Source organism: Narcine bancroftii, unplaced genomic scaffold (genome assembly GCF_036971445.1).
Source record: "Narcine bancroftii isolate sNarBan1 unplaced genomic scaffold, sNarBan1.hap1 Scaffold_108, whole genome shotgun sequence".
Lineage (NCBI taxonomy): Eukaryota > Metazoa > Chordata > Chondrichthyes > Torpediniformes > Narcinidae > Narcine > Narcine bancroftii.
The window spans coordinates 507,459-520,526 of NW_027211829.1; the positions used below are offsets into that span (position 1 = coordinate 507,459).

At 48.3% G+C, this 13,068-nt stretch overlaps 1 long non-coding RNA gene across 1 annotated transcript in view; it reads right to left on the reverse strand.

The window, feature by feature from the left end:
• The window catches only part of LOC138750227 (uncharacterized), a 29,734-nt gene extending 28,604 nt beyond the window's left edge, over positions 1–1,130 (reverse strand). The window contains exon 1 of the long non-coding RNA XR_011349180.1: positions 1,051–1,130. This is a non-coding gene — a long non-coding RNA (uncharacterized lncRNA). The remainder of the gene's footprint in view (positions 1–1,050) is intronic.
• Between the last annotated feature and the right edge of the window lie 11,938 nt (positions 1,131–13,068).

Below are 13,068 nucleotides of genomic sequence, written 5' to 3' on the forward strand. Positions count from 1 at the left end.
GCACGAAAACCAACAAGGTCGGGTCAGATACAGCAATGAGCTCTCTGAACCCTTCTCCATTAACAATGGCGTGAAGCAAGGCTGTGTTCTCGCACCAACCCTCTTTTCAATCTTCTTCAGCATGATGCTGAACCAAGCCATGAAAGACCCCAACAATGAAGACGCTGTTTACATCCGGTACCGCACGGATGGCAGTCTCTTCAATCTTATGTGATACTACAACAGGAAAAACGGATGGAATCAGACACATTCTATGAGCATTGGGAAGCAAAAAATGGATTGGTTTTCCATCCCTTCCTCAGCGACCCAATGACCCCGACAGGTCCTCCCCGACCTGCGACCATAGTGTAGTCCAAAGGATCAATCAGACCCCACAGTGGTCGCAAATCGGCGTTTTGCCCCCGTGCGAGGAGCCCTGAAGTCTTGTAGGAGTTTATAAACAGTATTATTTTAATTAAAGGAGTTTAGTCCAAAGGTCCCAAAATCGTCGAGTCGGGGGGGAGGGTGGGTCCACGATGGTCGCAAGTCGGGGTTTTGCCCCCGTGCGAGGAGCCCTGAAGTCTTAGAGCCTATTTTTTAAAATCAAACGATTTGACAAACAAGAACAGACACAGGACACGTAAAACCCAAAATGTGCGGATTGACTTTGTGACTCAGCGTCTCGGGCTCCATCGGCTGGGGGCAGCCATCTTAATTTCTGTGCGCATGCGCGAGTGTCAGTTGGCGCTTGCAAATACGATTCAGTTCGTGGCCCTCAGTTGGGACATGCGTATCAGCCGCGCATGCGCGAACCGAACTCCGTTGCCAACCCACCACGCATGCGCAAACCAGACTTGCCAATCACCTGCCCCCACCCCTTCCCGCTGCAAGTAAGCCCGCGGCCTCCAGCCTCGCCCTGTCGGCGGCATCAGGCCTCACACCGACGCCTCGGCTCGACCCAAACACCCCGCCGGTACCGGCCGGTCCCGGGTGGGGCCCGGTGGACTGCGGGGCGCCCGCTTTCCCTGGACCGCGCCACTGTGGAAGGATCCGGCGCCTCCGCCAACTTACTCCCATTCGCGCCCGAGGCGACACGACGGACCCCGAGCAGACGACGCTGCCGCAAATGTCCCGCCTCCTCACAGCAAGAGCCAATCAACCCGCGAACCCGCCCATCAATCCAACCCGACTTCAGCGTCCAATCAAATAACGGCCTCACCGAATCAACCCGTTGCCTCGCGTCACTGAAGCAACCAATCAGCGAGCGAGCGAGCGAATACACAGGTGAACCCAATCAGCATCAGAAGACAAATGAAGCAGTCGAAGGATCAGAAGACCCTTCGGCCCTTCCACTTTTTACTAATCCAACAACAATCAAATCCTTGGGAAACACAGGATCACTTTGTCTTGGCTCCAGGATTCCTCTGATCTCAAGCAATACATTGTACCCCAACTGCAAGGGAGACTATTTATTCTCAATCTTTCCTTCATAATTGTTAGAGATAGAGAATTTAGGTTAAAATGGCTTAAGTTAAAATGTGATGATTAATCATAAAAAGGGAAGCCAGAACGGACAGGGAGCTTACTAGCAGCCAAGGACAAAAGGTTCAGCTGGATATGTTTTTTTAAACATATCTTTCCATGGTCATAGTGAGAGACATGCAGGAGACAAAAGATTGATAAGAAGGGTGAGAAACAGAATTTAGTGTATGTAGAGTTCGCAGCGTACGTAACGAACGTGATAATTAAAAATGCAGTTGTACTTAGAATGCTTTTGCAATACTAACCAATTAAAACAGTATTAATAAGAAGGGGAAGGGCAAACAACAAGGGTATAAAAATCAATGCACTGTATGTATCTGGGCTTAACTGGTGAGAAGCCAGTTGAGTCCAACTCTGCAGACTTGTAAATAAAGCTTGTCGTGTCATCAGTTTTAAAGAGACTCATGTGTGAGAAGTTTTATTTCTGACAATATTTATTACCGCTTCCAATTTAATGTCTGCTACTTTTTTCAAAGTATTTACATCTAAGTTCAATGCATATGATCCCTCTACGAGTGGGTACGGCAATAAACTCATCACAAGTCCATGGATCCCAATTTCAAATGCACCTTCAAAAGCAGAGAGAATTCCAAGTATATTACATTTTCATTGAAGACATTTCTTAAAGTCTAAGCAGCTGATCGGTTATTGGGAAATTGTGACACTTGGTGTTCGGCTCCTTTGCATTATCCTCTCTCGATCCGTGCTGCTGTGTCCTCTCATAATGTTGTAAGGTCATCTCCCTTTTTACCAACGACCAAGAGATCCACATTCAAACTTTCCTTCTATCACCTGCTTAAAACACCCCAGAAACAAATCTGATGATCTTTGTGCACTTCTCATGCTTCAGGTAAGGAAACTGTACACGTGACTCCCGATGTAAGATGAGCAAGACCATTCGATGTGAAATTGGAGCGTGCGCGCTACTGTGATGGGTGGAAAGGCAGACACACGCCCAAAAAATCAAAGTCAAAGACTCCTTTATTACACTCGCAGCTCTGCTTCTATTCTCTCCCTGCTGCTGTCGACTGGAGTGATGTCACATCCATGCCGGCCTCCAATTGTTTGGTGTTCCCTTCTTTGTTGATTCCTGCCGTGCGCGTTGTCCCCTGGTATGAAAGTTGTTGGTCCCCGTGGACTCTGAACAGTTGCCACATTCGTTGGCCATCTTGTGTACAGAGTGGCATCCCAGTTAGCATGATGCCCCACCTCCCTAGAACCAGCGCTGTTCGCTGCTTTCGGTCGCCTATATCTGGGTCGTGGGGGCTGAATTTGCTAATGTCCAGATGTGCTGGTTTGAGGTGGTCAATGGTGAAAGTCTCTTCCTTCGCACCGATATCCAGCACACTCACCATGATGTGTGGAATGAATGATACACACCCGTGAAGTTGAAGTCGAAGACTGGTTCGTTGAACTGGCAGCTCTGCTTATATACTCTCCCGCTACTGATGACAGGTCTTTCGAGACGGCAAAGCCAGCCTCGGATTGGTGGGTGTTCTCGCCATTGCTCATTGCTTCCCACTGTGCGGGATGTCACCTGGGACGAAGATGATTGGTTGCCGCAGGATCTGTGTAGTCACCGTGTTCGTCATCCATCTTGTGTACTGGCTTTCGTCCTGGTGAGCAGGCCACCTCAACCATATATTTTGGAAGAATATGGACCCCATATTTACAAAGGGTGGCTCTAACATTCCCTTTCTGCTTCAGGCCTCAGTTTCTGAAAAGGAACGTTAAAGTAATTGGTTCTCCTGTTGGGGGTCCCTTGTCCTCATTTTTCTACTTTTTCTTTTAGCAAGGGGATGGAGGGGAGATGGGGTGGTTTAATTGGGGGGGGGTGGGATTTCTTTATTCTTTCTTTTAACTATGACAAGTGTATTTATATTTTATTTGTGTTATTATTAATTGTGTGAATTCTTTGTGGATTTTATTTATAAATAATATTTTTTTAAAAATGATCAGAGGTCAATCCACAGGACGTAAAGTGGCCTAGATCAACACTGGGGACACCCTCCTGCCCCCCACCACCCCAAATATCAATGTGATCCACTATGATCATTGACAAAATCATCGAGGACCCCTTCACCCGGCCAACAGCATCATCCAGCTATTCCCGTCGGGAAAGAGATCCAGGACTTTCAGAGCCAGTACCACTAGGCCCAGGAACAGCCTCTTCCTCCAGGCAGGGAGAACGTGGAACGATTGATGAGCTGCTCATACAAATACTCCTCCACTCTGCTATTTACTCAACAATATCGAGTAATTTTTCTGGACGTGCTGCACATGTATCATTTGTCTGTTGTGTGAGGGCTTGGTTGTGTGTTTGCGTATGTTTACCCCAAGAACTCTGTTTTATCAGGTCGTACTTGTGCTATCGAAGGGTAATAAATTTGTTCTTGTACTCTGGAGCGGGTGCAGAAGAGATTTTCTGGATCGGAGAATGTATCTCATGAAGCAAAGTTGACTGAGTAGGGCTTTTCTCTTCCCCTCCCCCAACGCCACAAAATTGACTTTATTTACAAATTATTTCCAAAGAGGAAGACCATTCCAAGTCTTTTCTCCTCCTCCTGTTGTATCCAGATATTCCCTTCACTACACATTGCTGTATATGTCTCTGTTTACCTTCATTGCCACCACTTTGATACCGTGTGGTTACTGCCCCCCTCTGCTGTTGGAGGAGTTCCCCTTGCTCTCAGCCTCTCAGTGCACGGTTATGGAAGGATTATGATCCATCCCCATAGTGCCTTCGTGTTGGCTACGCCAAGCCTCCGTGCATCCCTCAGCATGTACGCCTGCAGCCTGGAATGTGCCAGTCGGCAGCGGTCCCTCCCCGACATATCCGCTTGCTGAAAGACTGACAGGACACGTTTAACATAGATCATGAGAGCACAGTACAAGCACTTCAGCCCGCGATGTTGTGCCGACCGATGTATTCATACCAAAATAAAAATAACTAACCCCTTCCTCCCTCATAACCCTCCATTTTTCTTTCATCCACGTGACTCAGAGCCTCTTAAATGCCCCTAAGGTTTCAGCCTTCACCACCATCCCAGTTCTAGGGCTCGTTCCATGTCCATGACCTGGTACACATACACTGCATTCCCTCCCCTTGTCACCCTCCTGCTCCGCCCACCCCGAGCCAGTAGTGAAGGTGGTTTCTGTCCCAACAGGTGTTGCAGACCTCATCCAGGGAGCAGATCCGGGAGATGAACCCAAACTGCAATGAATTCAGCTTCCCGCAGATCAAAGCCAAGGTGAGTGACCCGAGGTGAACCAGAGCTCCAGGGGTGGTTTTGTCCTCTGGGTCCTTCCCTAATACTGTCCCCTGTCACCCACCTGGCCCTTCCCCAAAGCCCTCATCTCCAACCAGGCCTGTCCCCAAACCCCTCACCCTGCTGAGATCATCCCCAAAATACTGTCAGGCCTGTCAACAAAGCCCCTATTCCCCACTGGGCCCATCCCCAATGCTCCACCCATTGCTTGGACCGTCTCCAGAGCTCCTGTCTCCCACCAGGGCTTTCAACAAGCCCCTGTCCCACAACATGCCCAGCCAAAAGTCCCTGTCCCCGTCCCCCACGCCAATTCGCCTGTATCCAAAGGCCCAACATCAGGTCTGTCCTCCCACCAGACCAGTTCCTTCACTGGGACCCTCTCCAATCGATTACCCATCACAACTACCCCACCAAAGTTCTTTAACCTTCCCCTTCCCCCACCCACAGGCCTTGGTATCTGAGCTGCTCCTAGGACCCCTAGACAGTGGAGATGTGGGGAGGGCAGTGGTCCATCTCCTTCCCGTTGACAGTGTCCCATACCTTCACAAAGCTGGGGAATCCCCTGACCCTTGGCACACAGATATCTATCCCATCTGAGCCAGTCCTCTCTCTCTCTCTCTCTCTCTCCCCCCACCATCCTGGAGAATGTGGCCCAGTTCAGCTAGCTGCTACAGTACACACTGCCCTTCACCTCTTCCCCAGGATTCCTGCTCCCACTTGTCCTTCAACGAGCTGTGTGCCCACAGCCAGGAGCTTCCCCCTCCTAGTTACCCTTGGCCCTGTGGGTGAGTGGGTGGGACATGAGAAGGGTTTGTAGGTGGTGGAATTGGGGTAAGAAAGTTTTCGTGAGACCTGGGAAAGAGAACGGTGATCATCCAGCCGGTGTCAGGCATTGAAGACGGAGTCAATGGGCAGTCCCCTGCCGGGTCCATCCCCCAGCATGTCTATCTCCAAAACTGACCCCGCCAGGTCCATCCTCAATATCATCCCCTGCCGGGTCCATCCACAATCCCCTCCCCTGCTGGGTCCAACCCCAAAACCGTCCCCCGCTGAATCTGTCCCCAATACCGTCCCCCGCCGGGTCCATCCCCAATTCTGTGCACGCCGGGTCCATCCAAAATCCTGTCTCCCTCCGAGTCCATCCCCAATCCCACCCCCCACTGGGTCCATCCCCAATCTTGTCCCCCACTGGGTCCAACCCCAATACCGTCCCCCACCTGATCCATCCCAATACCATCCCCCACCGGATCCATTCCCAAACGCATCCCTGCCAGGTCCATCAACATCCCATCTCCTGCTGTGTCCATCCCCAATGCCATTCCCAACTTGGTCTGTCACTAATTCTTTTGCCCGACAGGTCCTCCCACAAACCCACTGGTCTCTCCCCAAAGCCCCTGACCTCCACCAGGTCCATTTCCAAAGCCATTGTCCCCCACCGGCTGGTCACCAAAGCTCCTGCCTCCCCACAGGATCTGTCCTGAAGCCCCAGCCCTCATGTCTGTCATGTCTGTCCTCCCACTGGACCGATCCTCTCGATCACCATTCAGAACTACCCCTCCCCAATTCCCGAACCTACCCCTTCCCCCACTGACAGGCCTTGGAACCTGAGCTGCTCCTGGGACCCCCAGATGGTGGAGATGTGGGGAGGGCAGTGGTCCAGTCTCCTTGCCGGTGGCAGTGTCCCAGACCTTCACCGAGCTGGGGAATTCCTTGACCCTTGGCACCGGGACATCTGTCCCATCTGAGCCAGTTCTCTCTCTCCCCCCCACCCTGGAGGCTGTGACCCTGTGTAGCTGGCTGCTACAGTACACACTGCCCTTCACCTCTTGCCCCAGGACTCCTGCTCTCACTTGTCCTTCGACAAGCTTTGTGACTACAGGCTGGACCTTCCCCCACCTTGCTACCCTTGGCCCTGTGGGCGAGTGGGTGGGCCATGACGAGGGGGTTGTAGGTGATGGAATTGGGTAAGAAAATTTGGGTGAGAGCCAGGAGAGACTGGTGATCATCTGGCCAGGGAGAGGCATTAGGGACAGAGTCACTGGGCAGGGGTCAGAGTCTCAGGGAAACAAGGGCACTGGAATTGGAAGCAATCACAGCTCATGGAAAGTAGGAGGAAGAACCCTGGGAATAATTGAGAGTGGCGAGGTTAGTGCCGCGGTTAGAAAAATGCTGATAAGGGGCCAGCGAACCAGGTTCAAATTTGACACTGTCTCTGGGGAGTTGTACATTCTTCTTGTGTCTGCGTGCATTTCCACCAGTTGCTCCTGGTCCTTCCACCATTTAAAACGTACCGGGGCTTGGAGGTCTTTGGTGTAATTGAGTGGTTGTGGCTCAGAGGCTGAAAGGGCCTGTTCCCGGGCTGCATGTGTCAATCTAAAATCTCCATCTAAAATGATAGTCCTGCCTGTCATGAATTATTTAAGGATTCAACTCAAAAGTGTGGACAAGATAGACAACTCCGAAACCATCCTTTTGGCCCTTCTTTTCTGCTGGCCAAGCTGCTTGCAAACAGTCCATATCCCTCTCATCCTTTTCATTCCACAGACCCATTCAACTCGCATTGCATTGTCAATCTCACGGCCTGTTGGAAGAAGTTATTTCCCTGTCTGGCAGCCTGATTTTGTTCCTCCATATCTCCTTCCTGATGGTAGTGGGTCAAAGATGCTGTGTGTTGGATGTCTGCGGGTCTATTTACAGGCCCCATCCCTGGACAATCAGAGGCCCCTTGTCTCGAAGTCCCATCCATGTGGCCCCTCACTCATCAATCCCTCGTCGGAACACAACTACCCCCTCCTTACCTACCTCTACCAGCCCTTAGTATCCTCATGACAGTTCCAGGCACCTGTTATGTCGACCCTTGATGACCTGCGCCAGCTCTAATTTGGACCCTGGCCTCACCTAAACCATTGGAATAACCTGCGCCTTTTACCCTCGAGAGCCCGAGGGAATCTGCACCCTCAGCAGTGTCCTGCTGGTGCACCATCGAATGCCCTCCATCCCCTTCCACGGGTTCCCTGCTGTTATCATGCTCCTGCATGGACCCCACCCTGGCAAAACTACCCATATTTTCACTGATCCCTCTGTGCCTCTACATTTCGTCCAGGGTTCAGGGTTGTGCTGGGGGACTGGTGGAGAATAAAACAACAATATCAGGAGACAGGGAGCAGTGTAGAGACCCCCAGATCTGCAAGATGGGGACAGTACAGCGACCCCCAGCTCCCGGAGACAGGGAGCAGCACAGAGACCCCCCAGTTCTGGGAGACCGGCTGAGTTGTACACAAGTCTGTAAGTGGCTGGACCAGGAAGTATACAAATCTATGTTCCAGGGTAAACTGGAACAAAAGCGAGGAATGCACTTTGGTAAATCAGTCCGCTGTCCTTTTCACAGTCAGATCTGACTACCTGAAGGTGTCGGGGATCTGGCTTGGAGAGGCCGAGGCATGCAACAAAAAAATGGTCAGAGCCGATTGTAAAAGTCCACCAGAAACTGGGTCTGTGGGAATGACATTCCCTCTCAGTAATGGGGAAGAACCTGGTCATCAGGTGCAAGGTGCTCTCGGTACTGCTGCACGTGATGCAGGCGTGGCCCATCCCACACACCTCTGCCCTGGCTATTACCAGAGCAGTTTCCCTCTTCATGTGGGGATCCAAAATGGATGGAGTGGGAAGGAGGTCCATGTACATCGCCAGACTATGGTGTTATGAGCCCAAAGGACCCCAAAACCCAGCAGCAATAGACATTCACCAGGACGAGTAGTTATATAAAGATAAGTTGTTTTTAATTTTCTTTAAACATGAAAACAGAATCAAACTTTAACTTATCTCTATTAACTTAACTAACCTTAATCCCCTTCTAAGTCTAAGTGCACATGTATGATGTGTGTTTAAATATAAGAAACGTTATTTGGTTCACAGTTCAATCTCACTTCTCATTCTTCTAAGTTCATTGGTTGTAGGCAATTCTGATACTGTGCACGGAATTGAACATGTATAAAGTATATCAGGCTTTGCCACTCAGGAAAGTTCTGTAGGGTTTGCAGAGAGAGATTTGTTGTTCCAGGATTTTCACAACTGATCTAACACCATTAGTCAGCTCAATGTGTCGCTGATAAAACTTGGCCCATCAGGGTTCTCCAGATGATAACTTCTTTCTTTCAGGCTAGCACTGTGGTCCTTCCTGTTTCACTTATTCCGAGAGTAACATCAGGCAGCTAGCACTTCCAGCGAGCACCTAGGATTAGGTGGAGGTTAAACATGTGGCTCAAGGGGTGGAGTCAGAGACTGGGTTTCAATTCTTGGACAACTAGGACCTTTTTTGGGGAAGCTGGGACCTATACCATAATGATGGGTGACATCTTAATCTCAGAGGGACCAGACTCCTGGCGGGGGCATTTGCTAGGGCTGTCAGGAGGGGTTTAAACTAGTATGGTTGGGGACAGGGTTTCAAGTTAGGCAGGACAGTAGGGTGAGGGTTAGTAGGATAAGGAAAGAGACAAGTTTAGATAATTTGAGGGAGGAAAAGCAGGAAGTAGTAAACAGATACTGCAGTGAAAATTGTGAGAATGGTATAGAGGAGGATATGCAGTAGGTAGGATGTAGGAGATCCCTGAGTTGTATTTATTTTAATGCGAGGATTAATGTGGATTGACATGTGGCATTATGATGTGTGGCCATTAGCGAGACATGGTTGAAAGAAGGTTGTGACTGGCAGTTGAATGTTCCACGATTTTGCTGCTTCAGATGTGACAGAGTTGGTGGATTAAGAGGGGGAGGTGGGCTTTACATGTCAGGGAGGATATTACAGCAGTGCTGAGGCAAGATAGACTGGAGGGCTCGTCAAAAGAGGCAGTGTGGGTAGAGCTGAAAAATAAGAAGGGTGAGGTTATTATTTTGGGGATTATTAAAGGCCTCCAAATGGGGAAAGGGAACGAGGAGAGCAAATGTGCAAGGAAATAGGTGAAATGTGCAAGTGAAATAGGGTGGTGTTGGTTGGGGATTTCAATTTTCCAAACATCGATTGGGAAACACAGTCAGTAAAAGGGCAGGATGGCTTAGTATTTATGCATTGTGTTCAGGATTGCTTTTTGCAGCAATATGTTGAGATGCCAACTAGAGTGGGAGCAGTGTTCGATCTGTTGTTTGGGAATGCAATGGGGCAGGTGACGGAGGTGAGCGTTAGGGAGAACTTCGGATCCAGTGATCATTTTGACATACTCTTAAGAACTTGAAGAGGGAAATTAGAAAGACAAAAAGAAGGGATGAGGTGTCCATAGCTAATAAGGCGAAGGTGAATCCTCAGGGTTTTTTCAGATCTTTGGCTTGGCTTCGCGGACGAAGATTTATGGAGGGGGTAAAAAGTCCACGTCAGCTGCAGACTCGTTTGTGGCTGACAAGTCCGATGCGGGACAGGCAGACACGATTGCAGCGGTTGCAGGGGAAAATTGGTTGGTTGGGGATGGGTGTTGGGTTTTTCCTCCTTTGCCTTTTGTCAGTGAGGTAGGCTCTGCGGTCTTCTTCAAAGGAGGTTGCTGCCCGCCAAACTGTGAGGCGCCAAGATGCACGGTTTGAGGCGATATCAGCCCACTGGCGGTGGTCAATGTGGCAGGCACCAAGAGATTTCTTTAGGCAGTCCTTGTACCTTTTCTTTGGTGCACCTCTGTCACGGTGGCCAGTGGAGAGCTCGCCATATAACACGATCTTGGGAAGGCGATGGTCCTCCATTCTGGAGATGTGACCCATCCAGCGCAGATATGTGAACAGTAAAAGGAGGGTTAAACATAGAATAGGTCGACTGGATGATGGGACCAGTGAACTATGTCAGGAACCGGATGAGATGGAGAAATATTGAACAATTTGTTCTCGTCTGTATTCACGAGGGAAACGGACATTGGGCAATACAAGATAAGAGAGGCAAAGGGGTTAGTTATGGAAAGGATAAGGATTAGTAAAGTGAGAGGTTTGGAGCTTCTTGGGTCAATTCAAGTGGATAAGTCTCCTGGTCCTGATGAGATTTTTCCCAGGACTTTAAGGGAGGTCAGGGAACAAATAGCGGGGGCACTGACAGCGATTTTTCAAAGATCACTGGAGGAGGGTGTGGTGCCGTGGGATTGGAGGGTTGCAAATGTAGTTCTGTTGTTCAAAAAAGGCAGTAGGTGGAGTCCAAGTAATTATCGGCCAGTAAGTTTGACTTCCGAGTGGGGAAGATTATGGATGATATACTTCGAGATAGTATGTACAAATATCTGGATAGGCAGGGATAGATCAGGGGCACCCAGCATGGGTTTGTGAAAGGAAAATCATGTTTGATGAATCTTGTTGAATTTTTTTGAAGAGTTGACAAGAAAAGTGGATGAAGGTCGGATGGTTGATGAGATCTATTTGAATTTTAGTAAGACTTTTGATAAGGTTCTGCATGTAAGGTTATTTAGGAAGGTTCAGTCATTAGGGATTAATAGATAGTGGGATGGGTTCAGAAGTGGCTGGGAGATAGACAGCAGAGAGTCATGGTGGGCAACTATATGTCATGTTGGAAGCCTGTGACAAGTGGAGTGCCTCAGGGATCGATGCTGGGTCCCTTGTTGTTTATCATTAATATTAATGATTTAGAGGAGGGTGTGGTTAACTGGGTAAGCAAATATGCAGACGATACGAAAATAGGGGGAGTGGTGGACAGTGAGGTAGACTTTCTTGGAATAAAGGATTTGGTTTGTTTGGAAAAGATGGCAGATGGAATTTAACGTTGACAAGTGTGAGGTGCTGCATTCTGGAAAAAAAAATACAAATAGAACATATGCAGTTAAGGGGAGGGGGTAGAGGAATGAAGAGGAACAGAGGGATCTTGGAGTTATGGTACAGAGTTCACTGAAGGTGGGTTCCCAGGTAGACAGGGTGGTTAAGAAGGCATATGACATGCTGGCCTTCATAAATCATAGCATAGGCTAGAGTGCAGCTGTTTAAGGCATTGGTGAGGCCATGTTTGGAGAATTGTGTTCAGTTCTGGTCTCCAAATTATAGGAAGAATATAGATAAGGTGGAGAAGGTGCAGAGATTTATAAGAATGTTGCCTGGCTTACAGCATCTGCATTACAGGGAGAGATTAAGGAGACTGGGACTTTATTCATTGGGACGTAGACGAATGAGAGGGGACAATATAGCTATTTAAAATTATGAAAGGAATAGATAGACGAAACATAGACAGACACTTTCCCGTGAGGGAAGGGAAGGTTGGAACAAGAGGCCATGAGTTAATGGTAAGGAGGCAAAACTTCTGGAGAAATTTTAGAGGATGCTTCTTCACTCAGAGAGTGGAGGCAGAATGGAATGATCTTCCGAATGAGATAGTTGCGGCAGGGTCCCTTCTGTCATTTAAGAGAAGGTTGGATGTGTACATGGAGGTGAGGGGGTTGGAGGGATATTGGCAGAAATCGGGAGGATTGAGCTAGTGGAGTTGTTCTAGTGAACCGGTGCAGTCTCAAAAGGCTGACATGGCCTGTTTCTGCTCTGTAAATGGTTATATGGTTACATGGTGACACAGTTTTCATTTCAATGTCCCATCTCTCGTTACACAACTCTCTGCTCTCCACGTTCATGCTGCACATTTCTTCACTGCTGTTATGGCTGGACTCAGAAAATGATTTTGATATTTATTCAACTTCAGTTTTGTATCTGCTTCATATCTCTGACCAAGCACAAATATTCTCACACCCTTTTGTATTTTAATCTTCATAATTTGTCCTAATAATAGACTGAAATCCTTTCACTTTTACAAAGGTCCAAACCGAATGGAAAGAAAAGTCTCAATCACCTGATTACATTGAAAACATTTCTCGGAATAATTGGAGATAAGTCCATTTAATTTATATGTAGTATAGCAAAATTGATGTGGAGATTTTTATTTTTATATCTGGCATTAATCATATTTGTAACACTCTTGACACAATCCTGACCCTATTTCTTCTTGAATTTGTATATTTCAATCTTCACACCACTCTGAACAGCTTCTTTCTGAAATCGTCACATCCAAGCCCGACTCCCATCTTTCTCCTGACCTCTGCTATCCTGGTTTTGGATTTTCTCTCTGGAGAGCATCGTACATTTCATTGATAACTTTGGGTGTATTTCCCATCCAACTCTTTGTTCCATTTCACTAATTTTAGGTGGAGTCAATGTTGGTCCCTATCTTTCTCTTAAGAACGATCTAAGCGGGAGAAAACAGAAGGTCCCACTTGCCTCTCCGTATTTGTGTTTAATTGTTTGAAGAATTTCTTCCATGTAGCAT